General features: G+C 44.0%; 1 protein-coding gene across 1 annotated transcript in view; it reads right to left on the reverse strand.

The window, feature by feature from the left end:
* The window catches only part of LOC126481019 (nitric oxide synthase-interacting protein homolog), a 74,705-nt gene extending 51,405 nt beyond the window's left edge, over positions 1-23,300 (reverse strand). The window contains exon 1 of the mRNA XM_050104478.1: positions 23,062-23,300. The gene's annotated coding sequence lies outside the window, so the exon portion shown is untranslated. The remainder of the gene's footprint in view (positions 1-23,061) is intronic.
* Positions 23,301-23,559: the final 259 nt, after the last annotated feature.

Here is a 23,559-nt window from a genome sequence, read left to right on the forward strand (position 1 = left end):
ACCAATAACAGAGGACACTCATATCAAGTGGTAAAAAACTACACGACACTAATTTTCATCCTCCTCATAGTAACAAATATGTAAATGTTCCAGAGAGGAACTAGATTCAAACACATCTGAACAATTGCACAACACATTTGGACTGTTGATGTGTTTAAAAATATAAGAAATCCGAAATTCGATATTTAAAAAAAAACATCATTATCAGCCCTCGATATTTCAACAGAAAAAATATCTACATACCAGCTTATAAAAATATCGGCTGTACATTATACATATACTGCCAGTTTAGAGGTGTATATTTAAGTACTGATTTATTATTAAATATTTTGAACATCAAAAAGCTGGCAGCCTGCCTAGCCCCTCGGAAGAAAATTGAAAGGAAAACGATGCACATTCATTCTTGGCAATAACCACTTTGCTAACAATGGTAACTGAATGTAAGTGGCACAATAAAAGGTGTCCGATGGGTCTGTCGCTCGGTTTTGTTACATATTGGATTTGTCTGGAACATTTCAAGTTGACTTCCCTGTCTTTCATTTATGCAAACTTCGGCAACCTAGCATTGTAGTGTCAAAATTGCGTGGTGAATTTAAACATTGCAGTTTCTGTTCATAGTGCCGAACATCGATTACATCAGCATTTCCCCTCCAAGGCCCATCTTGTTGGCCCCGTTTCCCTCAACATCTCCGCTCACTGCAAAGACCAATCTTGTCACTTAGATTTTTGTTCCTCATTTTCAGCAATTACAAAAAAATTTTAATGCAACTGGTATGCTATTTCTTTACATCAGAAATCTTGTTATTCCATTCACACTGTCAACTCCCCCCCCCCCCCCCCCCCACCCTACAATTTCAAATATTTACCAAAAACTACAAAAAAATAAAATAAAAATATCGGCATTCAATATTGCCATGACAATATTGATATATCCGTAAAAAAAATCACAAATATATACTGGGAATTTTTTATATTTTATCAACAGACCCCCCCGCCCCCCCCCCCCCCCCCCCACACACACACACCACACACAATGAACTTTCCTTTTGTCAAGGATTCCCAATCTCAGTGCTCAGTGTCCCCACTGCCCTTGATAACATTTTCCTTTTTTGCTCAACTACCTCAAAACCAAAAACTCTCATGGGCTTGACAATATCTCGAACATAATGCTAAAATCCTGTTTGACATATATAGGCAATGTCTTGGTCACACACGCAACACATCATCATCACTGAGGATATCTCCATTTACGGATGTAGCTGGACAGATATTAATAATTATTGACTAAATTTACTTTGGTACTGACGTTTCAGTGAATAGTGTGGTAGGGACCAGCCTCTCACCAGTCATACTTCTTTCTCGAGTGCCATGTGGTCACTGTTTTGTAGGGACGTGGACCACCTTACAAAGTGTCGCTGGCTGCATGCTACCAACATTGCATCCAGCCACCCCCCCCCCCCCCCTCCCAGACACTGTTATATGTCAAACACAAAGTAATTTTAATCAGGGTATAGTCTGACTAGTTCTCTCCTTCTTGTAGCTAATAGAAAAAAAAAAAAAAAACATGTATACAAGAATGATAACATACTTCTATCAAAATAGTATACTTGTTCTCAATTTGTAATTCAAAATAATCTCTCCACAGAACGCGTCATTTTTTAATCTACAAATCAGATCAAATAAAATTTAAATGACAAAATATTGCCAACTGGTATTTTCCGTGACTTAGCAAAAGCATTTGATTGTGTAGTTCACAGTATTATTCAAGAGAAGCTCAAACATTATTGTTCCTGAGATCTTGCCGGCAGCAGATTTTCATTGTAGCTAACTAAAAGGAAGCACAACAAGACGTGTACACAATGAACCTTGACAATGGGGAATAATCACTACAGGATTACCAATGAGACCGACAGGAGATCCACCCTTGTTCTTGTTATATATAAATCTTGCAGCATATATCCAGCAAGCAAAAATGTTTCTAACTGCTGATGATGCAAATACTATAGCCTAATCAAGCCTAATGGAGCAACTTCAACAGATCGAAATGGAAATAATATTTTCCTGAAAATTTGTAACTGGATTTAGACTGCACAAGGCCTGAGCACACCATCAGAAATAAAGCAAGAAAGAAAATCAATAAATGAAAAGGAATATGGCTCTGAGCACTATGGGACTTAACATCAATGGTCATCAGTCCCCCAGAACTTAGAACTACTTAAACCTAACTAACCTAAGGACATCACACAACACCCAGTCATCACGAGGCAGAGAAAGTCCCTGACCCCGCCGGGAATCGAACCCGGGAACCCTGGCGTGGGAAGCGAGTGAAAAGGAATATTCTAAATTCATAGGTGCTTATACTGATAAGAACTTGAACTGGAAATCAGACATTACAGATCTGATTGTCTTCGCTCTGCCACTTTTAGATTTGGGGTATCAGACTCTGGAGATGAAAATTCAAAATGATGACTTACATTAACCATTTTCATTTACTAATAAAGTATGGCATCAGTTTCTGGTGTAATTCATTCCTGAGGAAGAAAGTGAATGTGGAATAATATTCGTAGAAAGTGGTATCCCTTCTAGAATCTTCTGTGTGTTTCTACTACCAACAACAAGATGTGAAGAGGATCTGTGTATCTGTCAGAACACCTAGTACACTAATACTGCATCCATTCACAGTTAAGCACAGAGGGTGAAGAAATCATGCTAAGCAAGTATGTCACCTATGGTATCATATACAGCTGATGCAGCAAACAGGGATGTGTGAACTCAAGAGGACAGCAGGCAATCAAGAAAAAACATATTCAGAATCATTCCATGGGAATTGCAGGGAAATGAATGTCATGAGAGAAATACTATATAAACAACATAACCTCCCAGTGGATGAGGGAACCTGTGGAAAGGGATGGCTACTGATCTGTCAAACACAGTACTGACAGCACAACACCAAGAATGTGTAACCCAGAACATACCTATAGGTCATCAAAAGCTACGTGGTTGGAACAAAAAGAAACAGCAACTAGCCAGCCTAACTTTGATTAGTGTGTACTAATAAGGGACTGAAGAGGTAGGAACTGCTATGTTGAATTATCCAGCCCACATAGTAATTAGGTTTACTGGACTCCAAAATTCCTTGCAGACAGTCAAGTATGTAACAGTTTTGTTCACATGGAAAATATCAAGTAATGGCATATATTGAATGTTTTACAAGAATAACTGCAGATGATTTGAAGAAATGACAGTAGATGCAAACTAAGATAAGAAATTAACTGGAGGTTGGCAGTTATGCATATGTTTCCCATAATTTGGGATAATAAGATGCTACACTGGAAGAGATTTCCTCCTATAAGACAGAGCTGCCCTAAAACACTTGTATGTCCACAAATTAATTTGGAAGAAATGACACAGCGTTATACTGAAAGCAGAGGTAGTGCCATAGAAATCTCACACAAGGAAAAAAGTACGATAGTAACCACATAGTATGACCTACCTCTGTACTCTGCATGCCGCTATGAAATGCATGGCAGAGTGTACATCCAAATGAACCATTAATTAGGGTTTCTTTTCATTCAATTCAAGTATAGTGTGTGGGAAGAATGTTTTCCCAAACTCCTCTGTGTGAGCTGCAACTAGTCTTAATCTTGTCTTCACTATCCCTATGGAAACAGTATATATGGGATTGTACTATATTACTACACCCTTGTTCTTGAAACTTTGTAAGCAGGCTTTCACATGATAGTTTGCATCTTTAAGTGTCTGCCAGTTCAGTTTTTTCAGCACCTCTATGACACTCTCCCATGGGTCAAACAAACCTGTGAACAGTGGTGCTGCCCTTCTCTGTATATGTTCAGTATCACTTTTCAGTCATGGTTTAGGTCCCACATATACGAGCACTATTCTACAATGTGTAGTGTAAGTGTTTTATAAGCAGTCTCCCATGCAGACTGTGTGTATTTCCCTAGTATTCCACCAATGAGGCAAAGTCTGCCACTTGGTTGACCTACAGCCAGGGCTACGTGATCATTCCATTTCAAATTCCTATACCCAGGTATTTGTACAAGCTGGTGCTTCATATCATATTAAAATACCCTACTCGTGACTACTGGGTGGCATTAAGGAAGCAGCAACACTGGCTGCTAGATAAGCCTCATGATCGTCTAGCAAAACCAATCACTATGGCTTCTAAAAACAACAACGGTTCTCTTAAGGTCCAAAGATCTACATATTTTGTACCCAGTCCTAGAACGTTACAGGTTAACGTAAAGAGTATTCGTAGATCTAAAGTACAGAAAATAATACTGATGTGATCACTATCCAAGAAACACAGGTGATGAAGAACAACTCAAGATAAGGTGTAAAATACCAGGAAACTAATTCCTCAGTGCAACTTACCATCCAGTCTATGGGATCACTACATATGTGCACAATAGGATAAAGATTGCCTCCTTAATCTCCACAGGGACCTCTACCAATATCCAAGAAGTTGTTAGAAAAATTGAAGAGTTAGGGCCTATATACTGTAAACATTTATAAATATGGAGCAGTTCAACAACCATCTTAAGTCCTTCACATGCTCCTCCATACATCTACTTACATGGGTCGTTTACAGCCACCAAGAGTAGTGGAGGCATAATTCCAATGGACAAGCTTTAATTTCATGGGCAGAACAACACCTAACTTTTTATGCCCAGCACTTATCCATATTTAGATCAGCTGGATGTAGGCAAGAGTACAACCTTATTCTACATTTTGTACTGTCAAACAATTATCTCCAGCCATTATCAATCACACAAAGAGTTCTGTCTGACTTTACACACAGTTAGCACCATCCAGTAACATTGATAACAGACTTGCAGATCCCACTTGTAAATTTCATTCCCCACCCACAATGGAATTTTCAGAAAGCAAACTGGTTCCACATCTCTAAAAACCCAACTAAGATTTTGAGATTGATTCCTCCCTTGAGCAATAGCTATGGAAAATTTGTGGGCGCAATATCAAGCACAGAAAGAAAATATATTTCCAGAGAATGCCAGAAGGAGCACACTTTTGGACAGTCTGAGGTTAATGAGAAACTGTATGAGGACTTTCTCCCCAACTGGAGAATAAGAAACAGCACACAAACTGCTGTATAGTACTGGTGCCATGTGACACCAGAAATGGCTGGACACTGCTGAAAAAGTTGACTCCAAATATTCAAGCAGAAAAAGATGGTCTCTGTTATGTAACTTTTGGCGGGGGTGGGGGGTGCAAATCGAATAACATGCAAGAACTTCATAAAGCTAAATACAGATGTTGCACACATCATCTCAACATTTAAACCATCTATTTCCTTGACATCATATCATACAAGTGACGTGACAACGGGGAACCACGACAGCAGCAATTTCACAACATGGCACAAATTCTCTCTCAATCACTTCTGAACTCATTTCAATGGCTTTACAATGCATTACATCAGGTAAAGTGCCAGGTTTTGAAGGTGTACATCCAGAATTCCTTCTGCACTGTGGAAAATACGTGAAAACATGGCTATATCAACTTTTCTCCAACATTCTGCAAAAAGGATCCATTCTACAGCTTATGAAGCAGACAAAGATCATTCGTACCTTAAAACTAGGTAAGCCTCATCACATTCCCCTTCTGAGTATGATGTACTAATTACAACAGAATATACATATTGAAATACTTTGAAAGGTTCCTGTCAAACATACAAGCTGACTTCCACAAACAACTGAAGACCTCTGCTTTATTTATTGATCAGTTTGCAACTTATGATACTGTGTGGAAGCACAGAGTTATCTATCAGCTGCTCCATGTAATAACCTGCAGAAGAACAGCACGATTTCTCAACAATATGTTGATTAACACACCACTTCAGTGACCAGAAAACCCTCAACAATGGAACACTTCAAGCCTCACTTCTAGCTCAGCTACTATCTAACTTGTACATTCCACACATGCCAGCCACTTAGTCCAGGGGATTTGGTTATGCTTATGGCTGGGTGATAGCAACATAGCACAAACAAACTGAGATATACTTTTGTAAATGGGGCCTTCATCTGAACCGTAATTAAAATGACCCCACTTGCTTTCATCTGGGTAATATCCTAGCCAACAGATAACTGGACATAATTTTTGAGCGTATTCGCCCAGGCTGTAACAAATTTTCACAGTACCTCCACATTATACTTGACAGAACACTGTCATTTAAACAGCATCTAACAAAGACTGCAGCTAAACTGGAGTCAAGAAATAACATTCTTCAAAAATTATGTGGCACTACACAGGGTTCTGCAGCTTCAAACTTATGATCATCTGCCCTTGGCTTTGTCTATTCAGTGGTAGAATATTGCCGTCCTGTCTGGATAAACAGCAACCATAGTAAACGGGTAGATACAAACCAAATCAAACAAAGCAAATTGTTATGGGGTCAAATTATAAAGTGAGGAAGTTAAAAACACACACAGTAAAAGGCATAAACGGGTTGGCCAAATCTAGAAACTGGAAAAACCAAGATAAAAAGAATATCCTTGCTTGGAGGAATCGTTCTAGGTCCTAGACCTAGAAAACACGAAGAGAGGCCCCAACCACAACCACCCTTCCCCTGCTCCAGGAGTAAAGCAAAATCTTAGAACTGAAAATAAAAACCACTTTCACGTAGGGAACTGAGGACCAGTTCAACCATCTGTGAATCATCCACAAATATTAAAGACAAGGAATCTGGAAGGCTATATTTAGTACGAAGGAGCAAAAGATGGTGGTGTTCCACCAATATATGGGATACCGTCAGTCTGGCTCCACAGCCACATCGTGGAATGGCTTGTTACACAAGAGAAAACAATGGGCAAGTATAGTACGACAGATGCCTTAACAGCATAGGACAATGGACTGCTTCTGAGAGGAGGGAAAGGAAGAGTGCCAAACTTCAGCAGTGCCCTAGACTGAGCGGAGAGCATTAGCACACCAGATGTCATTCCACTTTTGAGTAAATAGAAATTTGATGTGTATCCCCATATCTGCACCTGGATAATGAAAGGGAATGAGGTTAAGTATCTGCCTCTTTAGCCAAACAGTCAGCCAGTTCATTCCCTGTGATGCCCACATAACTTGGGACCCAGAGGAAGACAACAGAGCAGGTGGCATAGCCAAGGGCAGAGAGAAGGTCATGGATAACAGAGACCAAAGGGTGATGAGAGTAGCATCGGTCTATAGCCTGAAAGCTGCTCATTGAATCACTACTTATTAAAACACTGTGAAGGCAAGCCTGAGCGACAAAATGGAGGGCGCTATTAATGGCTAGCCACTCTGCTGTGAACATACTACATGATCCCGGTAGTAAATGTTGTTGCATGCCAGTAGGAGACGTAAAAGCATATCCCGCCTTATCTTTAGTTTTAGAACCATCAGTGTAGAAGATAGTAGCACCCTGGAACTCTTCAAGAGTGGTACATACAAGACACCAGAATATCATAGATCCCTGGACCCTGGAATAGATTGGTCCTAATCCGTGGTCGAAGCACCATTCAAAGGGGGTGCAGGATGAAATACACGGGGACTTCCCCACGAGTGGAGATGGAGATCCCAACAGGGGGAAGTGAGCCATCCCTTGTTTGCAAAAAGGATGGGGTACATGGGAAGGTCAGGGAATCGCCGAATGGTGATTGCATCAGAAACGGGGAGTTGGATCCATCGTGTTTGTAGATGGCGATTCCTCGCTACTGCAAGGAGAATATGGACAGGATTAGTGCGAAAGACACCGGTAGCCAGACACAGCCCATGATGATGAACGGAGTTAAGTAGTTTGAGAATGGGAGGAGCTGCTGAGCCATAAACCTGACAACCATAATCTAGTCTGGACAAACCATAACACTGTAAAGATGGAGAAGAGTAGCACGGTCTACACCACAAGATGTGTGGGGCAGAAGGCAGAGAGTCTTAAGCTTCTACATGCAGGAAATCTTCAGGTGGCAAGTATGGGGCAACCATGTCAGTTTTTTTTATCAAAACTAAGGCCTAAGAAATGGGACTGTGCTACAACATTTGGGTGCTGGTTTCCTGCATAAAGTTCTGGATTCAGATCAACGGCAAAAATGAATAACCTGCGTTTTGGAGGGAGAAAATTGCAAGTCATGGGAGAGAGGCCATGCCTGTCGGATGGTGCCTCAGAGCTGGCGCCCAGCAGATGCTGAGTGGGAGCTTCACCAGTAACGAAAATCATTGACATACAATGCTGGGGTAACCAGAGGCCCAACAGAGGTTACAGGCCCAATGATTGTTTTGTTTTGTTTTAAGGCACAAAAACAACTAGGGTCATACATGCCCATGTCAGAACTGACAAGCCCATTGATGGCAATGAGGAAGAGTGTGACACTTAACACAGAACCCTGTGGGATACTGTTCTCCTGGATCCGGGAGAGGGACGGGGGGAGGGACGGGGGGAGGTGGTGCTGATTGAAGCGCAAACTCATACCTGGATAAAATGTGATGGCACCAAGCCGCTTGGTATGCTTTCTGTTGGTCAAAGAAGACCGCGACACAGTGTTGGCAGTTGGTAAAAGCCGTCGGATTGCTGTTTCCAAGGTGAGTAAATAGACAGTTGTAGACTGTCCTTCCCAGAAGCCACATTGATACAGGGACAAAATGCTCTGAGATTCCAGTATCCAAAATAATCGGAAGCTAACTGTTCTCTCGAGCAGTTTACAAAGTACATCGGTCAGGTTAAATGAGCAGTAGCTGTCGAGAGATGTTGGGTTCTTCCCGGGATTAAGGACAGGGATAACTATGCTGTTGAAACCCTGAGTAGATGTTGCCACTGGGTAACATCCAAGCACTGGATCATCTGGTTGTGGATGGAATTCGGACCTGGGGCCATGTCATGTTAAGAGGTATGAGTCTTCAAGAATCCCTACTCAGTTTGGTGGGTGTTGAAACACTGGAGGGTTTCTTCAAGTTGGCGTTTCTGTCAGAGAAAGGTAGCAGGATAGGAAGAGGATGCTGATGCTGTCGCAAAGTGTGTCGTGAGGTGTTCTGCAAGAGCCTACACAGAGCACCCTGTAGGATAAGACCCCGGACAGTTGTCGCTGGAGGCCCAGCTTGGACCAAACCTGTGTTGAAGAGGCATATATTCCCAGGGATGAAACACAGCATTCCTTTTTACTCTGCTTAATAAGGTAGAGAGACTTAGCATGGAGACACTTACAAACATTAAGGTTGGTCTGTGAAGGATGCTGTTTAAATTGTTGCAGTGTCTGTCGGCAGTCCTGCATAGCGACTGCTACTTCCTTGATCCACCATGGTACCGACTGACAACGAGGGGGACCTGTGGATAGGGAGATAGCAGTGTCAGCAGCTCGAAGAATAGTGGCAGAGACGTCTTTCATGACCACATCAATGCAATCTGAGAGAGGTATAAATGCCAATTGGCTTTGCAGAATGCCCTATATGGGGGCCTGTCTGCCTGGTAATAGCAGGGGAACAATAGAATCACCAGAAAGTGGTCACTGAGATCATCATTGGGTGACCAATGTAGGGAAGCCACAAGAGCAAGGGAGGGGATTGTGTGATCGATAGCAAAAATGGTGCTACGAGCGGCATTGAAGTGGGTAGGGGAACTATCACTGAGAAGACACAAATAGAAGTCCATAAGAAGTTGAACAATGGAAACTCCAGGTAGAAATATCAACAATGTGGAAAAGACAGTCTGCTTCTTACTGCAGCAAACATGTCAAGTTGCAAACAGGCACAATTAAAAGACACTTACAAAAAACTTTCAGCCACAGTCTTCATCAGTAAAAGAGGCAGAAACATCATTCATACAAACAAGGAAGCACTCCTCTCTCTCTCTCTCTCTCTCTCTCTCTCTCTCTCTCACACACACACACACACACACACACACACACACACACACACACACACACACAACTGGCAACTGCAGCATCCTGGGCCAGAACGCAACTACCAGGTAGGATGCAAGCAGCAGTTTGGAGACGACAGGGAAGGGGAAGGGATAGTAGTGTACAGGTGGGGAGAGAAAAGAACACTGTCTGGTGGAGTGTGCAGGGACTAGACTGCCATCAGGCTCAGCATCAGGAGGTTGTGGGCCAGGAAGGCGAGGGGAAAAAAAGGAGAAAAAATGGAGAGGAGTGGGCAAAGATGAGCGGATGCATTGGTAGAGGGCTGCAAATCAGGGTGGGAGGTGAGAATGAGGAGGAGATGATAGGACAGAGTGAGTGGAAACTGTTGGGTGGAGGGCTTGGGGACAGGTTTACCCAACCCCCATCATGGTCCGGGCCACCTGTGAAAGCAAGTCTGCTGCAATCATTGCACAGATTTTTATAATGGTATGACTACCAACCAGCTGTCCAAGACAAACGGCTACTGCCAAACTGTAGCCAAGAGTAAAACAGACCACCCTGTGGCACACCATGCAGCTGAACATAACACACTTAATTTCAATGGCTGCTTCACTACCGGAGCCATCTAGATCCTCCCCTCCACCACCAGCTTTTCTGAAATATGCAAATGGGAGTTATCCTTACAACACATTCTCTGCTCTTCTAATTATCCTTGCCAATTTCCCTGTTGTAACCTTCATCTTGCAGTTTTTCTGTGTATCTTACGCAAGCTGTCCATGCAGATGTTGAGATGCTGTCTATTGCCTCATGTGTAAGTCTCTCAACATCTGCAATTTTGAATGCGTTGTTCTTTCCCCACAATATATGCTTTCACCTGAGCCCATACGCGCTAGACTGGGTTGTAATGGCAATGGCATGGGGGTAATCTAACGATATGGTGTCCACAATGCTTTGCAATTTCACCTATCTCATAAACTTTGTATACAGGCTTGTGCTGATTGACAAGAACCAGCAATTCTGCTCTGGTATGTGATGAGTTATGAGGTATACCATTAGATGACAGCCATGCAATAATGTCTGTCTTTTTGGAGTTCGTTTTTTGGAGCTTTGTTCACTTGCACTGAGTGGATGCTCGCACTGTCCATGACTATAACTGAAAATGCAGGAATATGTGGCAATAATTGTTGTGTAAACCACCTTTAGAAGACACCGTACATCATTTCAGAGTGGTAATCTTCAGAATTCTTAGCCACTGATGCCTTAAAAATCAGCTTACCCTGGGGAATACAGCCAATATCTGCTGATCCGATATGAAGCACTGTAATTCTTTTTTTTTTTTTTTTTTTTTTTTTTTTTTTTTTTTTTTTTTTTTTTTTGTTTGTGGTTTTAGGGCGCAAAACTTCTATGGTCATTAGCGCCCAGCCCGTGACGTAGAAAACAGGAAAAAAACGAAATTTAAAATCAGCAGCAATGGAAACAAAGTCAGAAAATTTGAGAAACTAAAGGCAGAAGGAATGCTTAAAAGTCCACTATAGAAAGGGGTTGGTTGTCCCCCAAAAAAAAGCTTCAAATGACTGACGTCATTTCACTGCCACTAATAAACTGTAGAACGCGGTCAGCTGAGCGCGTGTCATCTGCTAAAATCGACGATAGATCAGGCGATAGCTGTAGACGGGAGCGTAACGGATTAAAATAGGGGCATTCAATTAAAAGGTGTCTGACCGTCCACAGCTGAGAGCAGTGGGGACAGAGTGGGGGAGGATCACCGCTTAAAAGATGTCGATGACTAAAAAGACAGTGCCCTATCCGGAGTCGAGCTAAAATTACCTCCTCCCGACGACGCGTTCGGGAGGAAGAGGTCCAAGCGCAAGGAAGGGCTTTCACTTCCCGCAATTTATTGTGGGGAAGTGTTGACCAATGCGCATGCCATAAATGAGTAACTTGGCGACATAAACCGCTCCGTAAATCGGTAAACGGAAGAGACTGAAGAGCTGGCCGAGGAAGGGAGACTGCAGCCTTGGCCGCTATATCGGCCGCCTCATTTCCACAGATACCAGCGTGTCCCGGGAGCCAGAGGAACGCCACTGAGACGCCCCCCAGGTGGAGCAAGCGCAGACAGTCCTGAATCCGGTGGACCAGAGGGTGCACAGGGTAAAGAGCTTGGAGACTTAGGAGAGAGCTGAGAGAATCTGAGCAGATTACGTACTGTATCCGCTGATGGCGGCGGATGTAGTGGACAGCCTGGAGAACAGCGTAAAGCTCCGCAGTATAAACCGAACACTGGTCGGGAAGCCGAAAGTGATTTGGGGTGTCGCCAACAATATAGGCACTCCCTACACCTAACGATGTTTTCGAGCCATCGGTGTAAATAAATGTGGCTTCCGTCATTTGTGCACATAGAGCAGCAAATGCCCGACGGTAAACAAGTGTAGGGGTACCATCCTTGGGAAATTGCCATAGGTCTCTGAGCAAGTCGATCCGGGGACGGAGCCAAGGCGGTGCTGTACCCCAAGTTGTCAAGAAGGTTTTAGGAAAGCGGAAGGAAAGAGAATGGAGCAGTTGACGGAAGCGGACTCCCGGCGGTAGTAGGGAGGAGGAGCGGCCTGCATACCCGACATCAAAGGAGGCGTCGAAAAAAGGGTTATGGGTTGGATTAGCAGGCATGGAAGACAGATGGCTAGCATAACGACTCAGAAGGACTGCCCGCCGATTGGACAGCGGAGGTTCAGCAGTCTCAGCATAAAGGCTGTCCACAGGGCTGGTGTAAAAAGCTCCAGACACTAAACGTAATCCACGGTGGTGGATAGAGTCGAGACGCCGAAGAATAGACGGCCGAGCAGAGGAGTAGACTATGCTTCCATAATCCAATTTCGAGCGCACTAAGGCGCGATAGAGGCGGAGAAGGACCACTCGGTCCGCTCCCCAAGAGGTACCATTCAGGACACGGAGGGTGTTAAGGGAACGCAGACAGCGAGCCGAAAGATAGGAAACGTGGGAGGACCAGCACAGTTTTCTGTCAAACATAAGACCCAAGAATTTAGCGACGTCGGAAAACGGAAGGTTGACAGGACCTAGATGTAAGGAGGGCGGAAGAAACTCCTTACGTTGCCAAAAATTAACACAAACGGTCTTACTGGGTGAGAAACGGAAGCCGGTTTCGATGCTCCACGAGTGGAGGCGATCGAGACATCCTTGAAGACGTCTTTCAAGAAGGCTGGTCCGTTGAGAGCTGTAGTAGATCGCAAAATCGTCCACAAAGAGGGAGCCCGAGACATCAGGAAGGAGACAATCCATAATTGGATTAATGGCGATGGCAAACAGTACAACACTCAGCACGGAGCCCTGGGGTACCCCGTTTTCTTGGGAGAAAGTACGGGAGAGAGTAGTGTTCACCCGCACCCTAAATGTGCGCTCTGCCATAAATTCGCGAAGAAAAAGGGGCAGCCGGCCTCTAAAGCCCCAAGAGAACAGTGTGCGGAGGATGCCTGTCCTCCAACAGGTATCATACGCTCTCTCCAGATCAAAAAATATTGCTACCGTTTGGCGTTTCCGGAGAAAATTGTTCATGATATAAGTGGAGAGAGCAACAAGATGGTCAACAGCAGAACGATGCTTTCGGAATCCGCATTGGGCTGGTGTTAAAAGACTGCGGGACTCCAGCCACCAAGCTAAACGGTAATTCACCATACGCTCCAAAACCTTACAGACACTACTCGTGAGAGAAATGGGACGATAGCTAGAGGGGAGATGTTTGTCCTTTCCAGGTTTCGGAACGGGAACGACAATAGCTTCCCGCCATCGCCTGGGAAAGGTACTGTCGGTCCAAATTCGATTATAAAGGCGAAGGAGGTAACGCAGGCTATGGGTTGATAAATGCAGCAACATTTGGACATGGATACCATCCGGTCCTGGGGCGGAGGAGCGAGAAGAAGAGAGTGCATGTTGGAGTTCGCGCATGGAGAAAACAGTATTGTAGCTTTCGCGATTTTGAGAGGAGAAAGCAAGATGTCGCACTTCCGCTGCACGTTTCTTCGGGAGAAACGCTGGCGGGTAATTTGAAGAGCTCGAAATCTCAGCAAAGTGCTGACCCAATGAGTTAGAAATTGCGACGGGGTCCACTAAGGTATCATGCGCGACAGTGAGCCCAGAGACCGGGGAGAAACTAGGCGCGCCTGAGAACCGTCGAAGCCGACTCCAAACTTCCGAGGAGGGAGTGAAGTTGTTAAATGAGCTAGTAAAGAATTTCCAGCTTGCCTTCTTGCTATCGCGGATGACGCGACGGCATCGCGCACGGAGCTGCTTATATCGGATACAGTTGGACAAAGTTGGATGGTGACGGAAAATGCGAAGAGCACGTCGCCGCTCACGTATTGCGTCACGGCATGCCTCGTTCCACCAAGGAACTGGGGGGCGCCGGGGCAATTCGGAGGTGCGTGGTATTGAACGTTCCGCAGCTGTGAGAATAACGTCGGTAAAATGTGTGACCTCATCGTCGACGCTGGGAAAGCGACGGTCATCGAATGTCGCTAGAGACGAAAAAAGTGTCCAATCGGCTTGGGCAAACTTCCAGCGTCGCGAGCGCATATATGGCAGTTGAGGCTGCAGTCGAAGAACACATGGAAAGTGGTCACTCGAGTGTGTATCATCAAGGGCGAACCATTCCAAGCGCCGAGCTAGCGGAACAGTACCGACCGCAAGGTCCAAATGAGATAAATTTGCCGTGGAGGCAGACAAAAATGTGGGGACCCCAGTGTTGAGGCAGACTAGATCCGCTTGGTGGAAGACGTCTAGCAATAGTGAGCCACGTGGACAAGGATGTGGAGATCCCCAAAGCGGGTGGTGGGCATTGAAGTCCCCAACCAGCAAATAGGGGGGTGGAAGCTGATCAAGAAGATGAAGGAGATCAGCTCGTGCCATTGGTGTAGACGATGGAATGTATACCGTACAAAGAGAGAACGTGTATCCAGAAAGGGAAAGACGGACGGCGACAGCTTGGAAGGAAGTGTTTATGGGGATTGGGTGATAATGGAGAGTATCATGGAGCAGAATCATGAGTCCTCCATGGGCTGGAGTGCCTTCAACAGAGGGGAGGTCATATCGGACGGACTGAAAATGAGGGAGAACAAAGCGGTCATGGGGACGCAGCTTTGTTTCCTGAAGACAGAAGATGACCGGCGAGTAGGATCTTAAGAGGATCGACAATTCCTCCCGATTGGCGCGAATGCCGCGGATATTCCAGTGGATAATGGACATAGGGTGAACAGAAAATGGAGGAACGTCACCAAGGGTGCTGTCAACTCAACGACTGCTCAGAGCTTGCGACCGACAGCATGGAATGGCATTCAGTCGAAGGCAGAAGATCCTGATCCATAGGTTGGTCAGGAGCAGCTCCTGCCAGCAACGATCGGCCAGTTGACCGGCCACCAACAGTGCGCCTCGGCGACACAGAAGATGGCCGAGGGCGATTTCCGCCAGGTGGTGCTGTAGATGGGACACGCCTTGGCGGAGAAGGAGAGGAACTGTGTTTCTTCGTAGCCTTCTTGGAGGTATGTTTAGATGAAGGAGGAACCGATGGTTGTGAAGTTGCAGTACGTAAAAACTCTTCACGAGAATGCTCTTTTTTTGAAGACTTGGCGTCTGACTTTTGGGCTCGAGATTTAGCAGAACCCGACGAAGGGTGAGCCATAGAGTGGGCAGGCGAAAGTGGTGAGGTTGAACGGGCGATCTTTGCGCTGGCCGATCTGACGACCGTGGTACTAAATGTAAGGTCGCAAGTCTGCGTGGCCGCCTCCTTTGTTGGCCGAGGAGAAGCAAGAACAGTGCTGTATGTTCCTTTCTGAGGCACGGTGGGTTGTCGACTGGCGAGTAACTTTCGAGCAGCAAAGGTCGACACCTTTTCCTTCACTCTTATTTCCTGGATCAGCTTTTCGTCCTTAAAAACAGGGCAATCTCGAGAGGAAGCAGCGTGGTCACCCATACAGTTGATGCAGCGAGGGGATGGAGGTGGACAAGCACCCTCATGGGCATCCCTGCCACACGTAACACATTTGGCCGGATTGGAACAGGACTGGCTGGTGTGATTGAACCGCTGACACCGATAGCAACGCGTAGGGTTTGGGACATAAGGGCGAATGGAAATTATCTCATAGCCTGCTTTGATTTTTGATGGGAGTTGAACTTTGTCAAATGTCAAGAAGACAGTGCGGGTCGGAATGATGTTCGAGTCAACCCTTTTCATAACCCGATGAACAGCAGTGACGCCCTGGTCAGACAGGTAGTGCTGAATTTCTTCGTCAGACAATCCATCGAGGGAGCGTGTATAAACGACTCCACGCGAGGAATTTAAGGTACGGTGCGGTTCCACCCGGACAGGGAAGGTGTGGAGCAGAGACGTACGCAGCAATTTTTGAGCCTGGAGGGCACTGTGTGTTTCTAACAACAGGGTGCCATTCCGTAATCTGGAACAAGACTTTACAGGACCCGCAATTGCGTCGACACCTTTCTGAATAATGAAAGGGTTGACCGTGGAAAAGTCGTGACCTTCGTCAGACCGAGAAACAACAAGGAACTGTGGCAACGATGGAAGAACCGTCTGTGGCTGAGACTCAGTGAACTTACGTTTGTGAGCAGACATAGTGGAAGGTGAGGAAACCATTGCGGAAGAATCCCCCATGATTACCGGCGTCTCCGATGGCGCGCTCCTCCCTTGTGGGGGCCCTCACCGAGGGCACACCCGCCTTAGGTGATTGTTCACACCTCAGGTCACACCTCCCGACAAACGGACGGAGGGACCAATCGGCACTTTCGGAAGGTATCAGCTCGGGTAATCACCCCTCCCTGGGCCTGGCCGTTACCAGGGGGTACGTACGTGTCCTACCTGTCTACCCGGGGCGGGGAATTACGCGTTACCCCGTCACCGGCTACGCATGGAAGTGCGTGGGTCGGCCTTCAGACACGCACAGGGAGGAAGAAAGAGACAGGGAAAGGAAAGAAGAGAGGTCTCAAACGCCGCAGCGGAGAAAAGGGTAAAGAGAAGAGGTAAAGAGAAGAGGTAAGGAAAAGAGAAGGACGAAGAAAGATGAAGACATACAAGCAAGGAAGGCGAAGAGTGCGGTACATTTACAAGCGTCCGTCTCCGGACGTAGGCACAAACCATACTCCCAGAGGGAGAGAAAGGGAAGGAAAGAGCCAGAGGTGAGGGGAGGGGCGAAGATGGGGGATGGGGAAGGATACGGAAAGGGAAGGTATGCAGCCCGGAAAGGAAGGAAGGCCACATTAGCTCGGGGTCCCGTGCTCGCTACACACGTATCCACAAAAGAGTTGTGGATCCCCTGGGGGGCACTGTAATTCTGTTACCCTAACCAACAGGAACTTTTAATACACCATATCCATCACACATTTTCCAGCACATAGCCCTTGTGTGGTTCTGATTATCGAAAGTTTCATCTAAGTAATAAATTCGACATGTGCCAGTTTCTCTGATCTCCTGCATTATCCTCAAAAACACAGTCCTTGCAGCTACAATATCACTTCATTCCATTAATAATTTCCTACCATCGTTCGTTTTCTAATACTTGAACCGCATGTCTTTCAGTATCCTCAACATAGTCCATTTGCTTCCATTAAATTTTTCAGCTTCTTTCATACGCAAAACTAGTTTCTCTGCTGTTGAATACTCGCCTTCAGCATACATGCTGAACACTATGTGCTGCAAAATGTTTTTCGCAAAATCATCTAGCTCACCCACTTCCTTTTTGCAGTTGTGTTGTCTCCCTGGCGATTTGAAAACAGCTGAGCCGCAGGCTCGCATTGACATCTTAGCTTCGCTGGATATTCTCTAAACAGTCCTGAAACCAAAACCACAGGCTTCAGCTGTCTGTTCCTAGCACTTGGCAATGGCATGACATGCGCCTTGTGCCGGCGTCGATTCAGCGAAAGATTGTCTCTTAAAGTATTGGTCCACACAGAACACTATTCCTCTTGCCTGTTGGTGTAGCACTTGGCGAGATTGCTTATCATCACTCATAATGAATATTATGAAGGCAGTCAGCACTCAGCATGGAACACTACGACTTAAATAACACAGCATGACCTGCACAGAATGACGACAAGAATGTCACTGGCGCATGATTGGCTGTGAGTCACATGGTACAATTTCGCATGCTTCTGCGCATCCGACCCTGACCCGCCTTCATAGCTGCTCTCCACTCTAGTACTGATCAGGTAATGGGGATAATGTTTCATCCCAACAGAGTGAGTCTGGCCAGGGAAGGGAAGGCTGCAGGGTCATACGAAGCAGCATTCAATCATCCACTACCTCTCAACGAGATGGCCATTTGAGAACAGCCAGATTTTTGCAGCTTGATATGCTTCACATGCCAAAGATCCGCCCTGATACCACCCACTCTGATCAGGGGCTCTCCCCACGGGTACCACCCAGCCACAGCAAGGACTGTCTGGCACAGTGGCTGTTTCCAGGAGTTCTGATGCTCCAGGAAGACAAGCAACCACTCCTTGGCATACATGGGGAGGTAACAGCTCAGGTATCACTAGTGCGATCCCTGTGTTATCAGGGGGCTCATTCAGATGGGACAAAACAGCCCCGCCATGCGGCCTGGCTACATGTGCTGGTGACCTAGCGAGGTGCATTGGTGCTATGGCAGGGAAGTAAGGAGAGGAGAGGAATCCATGCCATATATACGAAGGAGGGAGTTCCACCCCAAATGGCTCACACAAAAGAAATGGGGAGGCACCAAAAGCCCCAAAAATGATGACAGAGAACAGGCAAGAGGAACAAAATCGCAAGGAATACCAGGAACCAGTTGGATTGCCAGATTGATATAAATAAAAACACTGATAAGAGAGAAGGGAGGGGGGGGGGAGTTGGCAATGGGGAAGGTACCATGATGGGGGGGGGGGGGGGGGGGGAGGACATGGTGAAGGAGGAATGGGCTGCAATAACTAGGGGCCCCATGTGCACCATGCACAAACCCACAAAAGAATGGTTAGCCCCCTGGGAGAACACTCCAGCATAGCTTACTCCAAGCCAACAACCAATCACGGGTACCTGACCTCTTCCAGAGGACATGGAGTACACTCAGCAGAATCCATATCAATCATGGGAGACTTGGTGATCTTACTGCATATATGGGAAAGACTACCACCGCAGAGTGCACCTGTGGCTCTCGACGACAGACTAACACACACATTACTGAGGAGTGCCCTCAAAATTCATATCCTGAAAGCCAAACAGTCTTCATGGAACCTACAGTAGGTGTAATAAATTACATACATAATATGTCTGCAGATTTGGAAATTATGTACACATTTCACTTGTATTTCTAAAGTGATGTGGAATTGCCATACAATTAATAATCATATTTTCCAGGTTGTGCATTTTTTGAAGTGCAAAATTTTGCATTTTTGAACATTTAAACTTGGTTGCCCATCTTTGCACCACTTCAAAATCTGATCATGAGCAGATAATATCCGAGCAGATTTTTTTCTGACAGTTCTTCAATAATGTGTATGACTGCATCATCTGCAAAACCTTTAAGGCTATTAATATAAATGATGGACATGTTTCCAACACATTTCCTAAGGCCGGACCTGTAACAACTTTTACATGTGTCGCATCTAGCACTGTTACCAAAATCCATGTTATCAGTTGTGAACATTTATTTGCAACTTGCAAGACAGTTTCAGTTGTTAGACAAAGCCAGATGAACTTATACTACACTAGCAACTTGAGCTTCAATGTGAGAAGTTCAGATAGAATTACATGATTAACAAAGTATGTGGCGACAATAATGAGTTATTAAATGCTACAGTATTCATTGACATAATTAATGCTTTATTAGTAACAGAGAAACTGAAATCTCATATCAAAATTAATTGGCATATTGTGCATTACATGTGTTTTTAAGAACTTTGCATGTGTAGCTAATTGAAATAAATATTGCAGAGAAAGCTCAATACTGCACTGAAAGCTACAGATCAATGCCTAGCTTCCCACACAGTCTTTCCAATGATTTGTCCAAAATTAATTTTCTTTTCCATAATGTCTAAATCTTCCAAAGAATACATTTCTTGTTCTCAATCTCGTATCTGTTTTCCAGCTAAAGCTCATCATATTTTGGGACCCATGTCTAAAATAACACATATGTGAGATATTTTTAATCTAGGAACTTTTACATAGACAGGTTACTAGTGCTAAATGCAACCCCCAACCTGGAGGACTGGGTCTTTTTCTGTATGGTCTTCATCTCTCAGCCTTTGTAAATTCCTCTACCCCCTGTAAGTCAGCGGTGCTGGTTTTGATCCACCCTGAGTATTCTACCTCCTTGGTACCCTTCATCTCTGATGGATGGGCATTCCCCTAACCACCCCCTGGGGAAGTGTTTGGAGCAGTCTTCTGCACCTAAAATGATTTTCTATTCACAATAATACCCTTGAAGCAACACACTAATAAACTGTCCTGCACCAATTAATAACAAAGATGATAGGAGATTCTAATGGAACAGTTGGAAAAGAGGCCATTTTCTAACTTACTCACAGACAACAGACACATAAAGGCAATTAGTGTCATATGATCCTTCCAAGGAGCAGAAATGGGATCAATACATAATCTAGGAATAGGTACAATGAGAATCAGGCTGAAAGCACCACTTAAAAAGAAAATTGGGCCCAGAAATGTGACCAAATACAAAGTTGAAGTTTCAAACCGATTTGTTGTTTTAAGTAGCAGGGTTGAAAACATGAAATGATCAGCAACGAGTGCATGAACAGAATAAAAGCAGTCATCCTCACAGCTGCAAGGAATAACCTGTAGAGAGTAAAGAAAGGCAAGAAGAGCTGGTGTGATTAAGAATATGAGGAAACTGAAGGTAACATTGTGAAATTATGAAGGAAATGGATACAAGCAAATAAGAATCTTAAAATAAAACTTATCTACTGGTAGGCACAAAAACAGGTAAAAAAAATAAACTGTACAAAATAGAAACAATACTTAAAATGTCAAACTGAATCTACTCACAAATATCATCAAAATAATCACATCAGGTAAATGTGTGCCACAGTCAACAATCCAAAAGAGGTTTTTGTTACAAGTCTAGAGCCTTGAGGGATAGGAGTGACAGTAAGATTATTGAACCACTCAAAATTTTATTAACAAGCTACGAATATTATGACAATATGCTGGACTGTTCTGATCCAGAAGCACAAATTATAAATTCCAGCAGCGCCAGGGTAACAATGACCAAATTCCAGAACCAACATATGAAGAGGTACTGGGAAGTATAAACCACTTAAAATATGGCAAGACAACTGAGAGGGATGGAATTCCATCTGACAGATACTCAAATGTGCAGGAAAAGTACTGCAATCATAAACTAAGACATACAAACAGAATGGAAAGCACTATTAATAGTCACAATACATCAAAAAGTAGACAGGGATTATCAAAATGGATTTCACAGAAATAGATCAACTAATGGCAATATATTTATAATCAGAATAATAAAGCGTAGAAATGTAAACACAAAATATGATGAAACTTCCTGGCAAATTAAAATTGTGCCGGACCTACACTTGAACTTGGGACCTTTGCCTTTCACACGCAATTGCTCTACCAGCAGGCCACCCAAGCACGACTCACGACCTGTCCTCGCAGTCTCACTTTCACCAGTACCTCGTCACGCGTATCCTGCTTGGGTAGATCACCTAGTAGAGCACTTGCCTGTGAAAGGCAAGTTTCTCGTTCAAGTCTCAGTCCAGCACACAGTTTTAATCTGCTAGGAAGTTTCATATCAGCAGACACACTGCTGCAGAGTGAAAATTTCAATCTAAAAAATACATTATTTGTCTACTGCCAATAACTCCTTTCACAGGCAATACCAAGTCCTAGCACACTTGTGATTTCAAGTCAACTTATAAATCTTTGTAAAATTTGCATGGATGACAACAAAAATAGTCTTTTGGTAAATGGAATAAAATATGGCCATTTTAAAAATAAAACTGGACTAAGACAAGTAGATGGTCTATTTCTCTTCACTTTACTGTGTCTTGGGGGTGAGAGTTGTGATGAAACTCAAGCTAGTACCTGGTGGACTCCAACAACGAAAAAAATTTAAGGTTTTAGCTTATGCATATGAAATAATGCTCACTAGAAAAAGAGAAATAGATACTACACAGTTATTTGTGGAGCTCATACAAGAAGCATCCAAAACCCTAAGAGTAAACAATCAAAAACAAAATACACAATAGTTAAAAGACGAGATGAACAAGACAACCAGCTGCATCTCACAACTGGGAAACATAAATTCAACCACATTTAACAGTTCAAATTTCTAGGTGCATTGATAGAGGAACAAACAGAAGTGAAAATGAGACTGCAAGATGCTAGTAGACATTTCTACAGTTTATATTACTGGCACTAAAAAGATGCTGTTTAACAAATCCTAACCTATGAAGCAGAAACATGGAGTTTAACTAAATTGCAAAGATGGAAGAGCAGACACAACACCGAAACCCATATGTTATCATGAAAAGCAACAGTAATGAGCACAATACATTCCAGAAGAATTTAGTGGTGAGGCCGTCTTTATATGAAAGAGGATCTAGTGGTTTCAAGAATATTCATGAAGAAGAGATTTGGTAATAGACCAATGTCGAGACCCAGGAGTTCATGGATAAATGAAATTAAAACCCTATGCATCATGCTGGGAGTAAATAATCAGGAAGAAGTAGCACAAGATAGAAGCATTTAGAGGCAATTTGTGAGACTGGCACAGTAGCTTCAAGTCACGTAGAACTGAATAGGAGGAACAAGAAAACGGATCATGTCATTCTACTGTGATATTATAACTATGTTACAAATATAGGAATGATTCTCATCCAAACAAACAAGATCAGGGCGCTTAATTTCAAGACTCGAATATATCAGTGAAAAGAAAAAATACGACTAGATCTATATATTTATCATGCTCTGATCAGCACAAACATGATCAGATATTAGTAGTAAACTATCATTTGCATTTCTCCAAATGGGTTGAACAATCAAGTTCGAAATTCGCCAATGATAGGGTAACAGTAAACAACGCAATATATACAGAAAAGACTCTTGTCACCCGATGAAACGTTTTATACGAATATGGCATCTACTCTGATGGAGAACTAATGTACTAAAACTAAAGACGTTTACCTCTTGCTTGTTTTTGTTGTAAAGGTGTACTATATAAATTTCAACTTCTGCGACCACACATGAGTATGTCACATTATATGTATCTATAAAGGCCACACATACAACACAATCACCCTAACTAGTTTTTATTATTTCATTTTTTTCACTGAAAACTCTTCGCTATTCCTTTCAATGCACAAAAGTTTTGTGACAAAACTCACATTCTAAAGTTAAACACAATCAATAAATTGGCTGACAATATCGATAACTCGATCGAACTTTTGACAAGGTCGAGATCGCTACAGACTAATTATCTGGGTACGATTTAAGCAGGGATTTGACTGGCATGATTTAAAAGTCGGATTTACAAGGTCGTGTATACAGGCGATCATCATAGGCCGCACCACCAGCTCCTTCCGCCACCATGATTTCTACCTCACCATTTATGGCCGTCCTATCCACCCCACTCCTACCCTCAAATACCTTGGCCTCACACTCGACCGCCACCTCACCTGGACT

This window comes from Schistocerca serialis, chromosome 5, assembly GCF_023864345.2.
Source record: "Schistocerca serialis cubense isolate TAMUIC-IGC-003099 chromosome 5, iqSchSeri2.2, whole genome shotgun sequence".
In the NCBI taxonomy this organism is placed as follows: Eukaryota; Metazoa; Arthropoda; class Insecta; order Orthoptera; family Acrididae; genus Schistocerca; species Schistocerca serialis.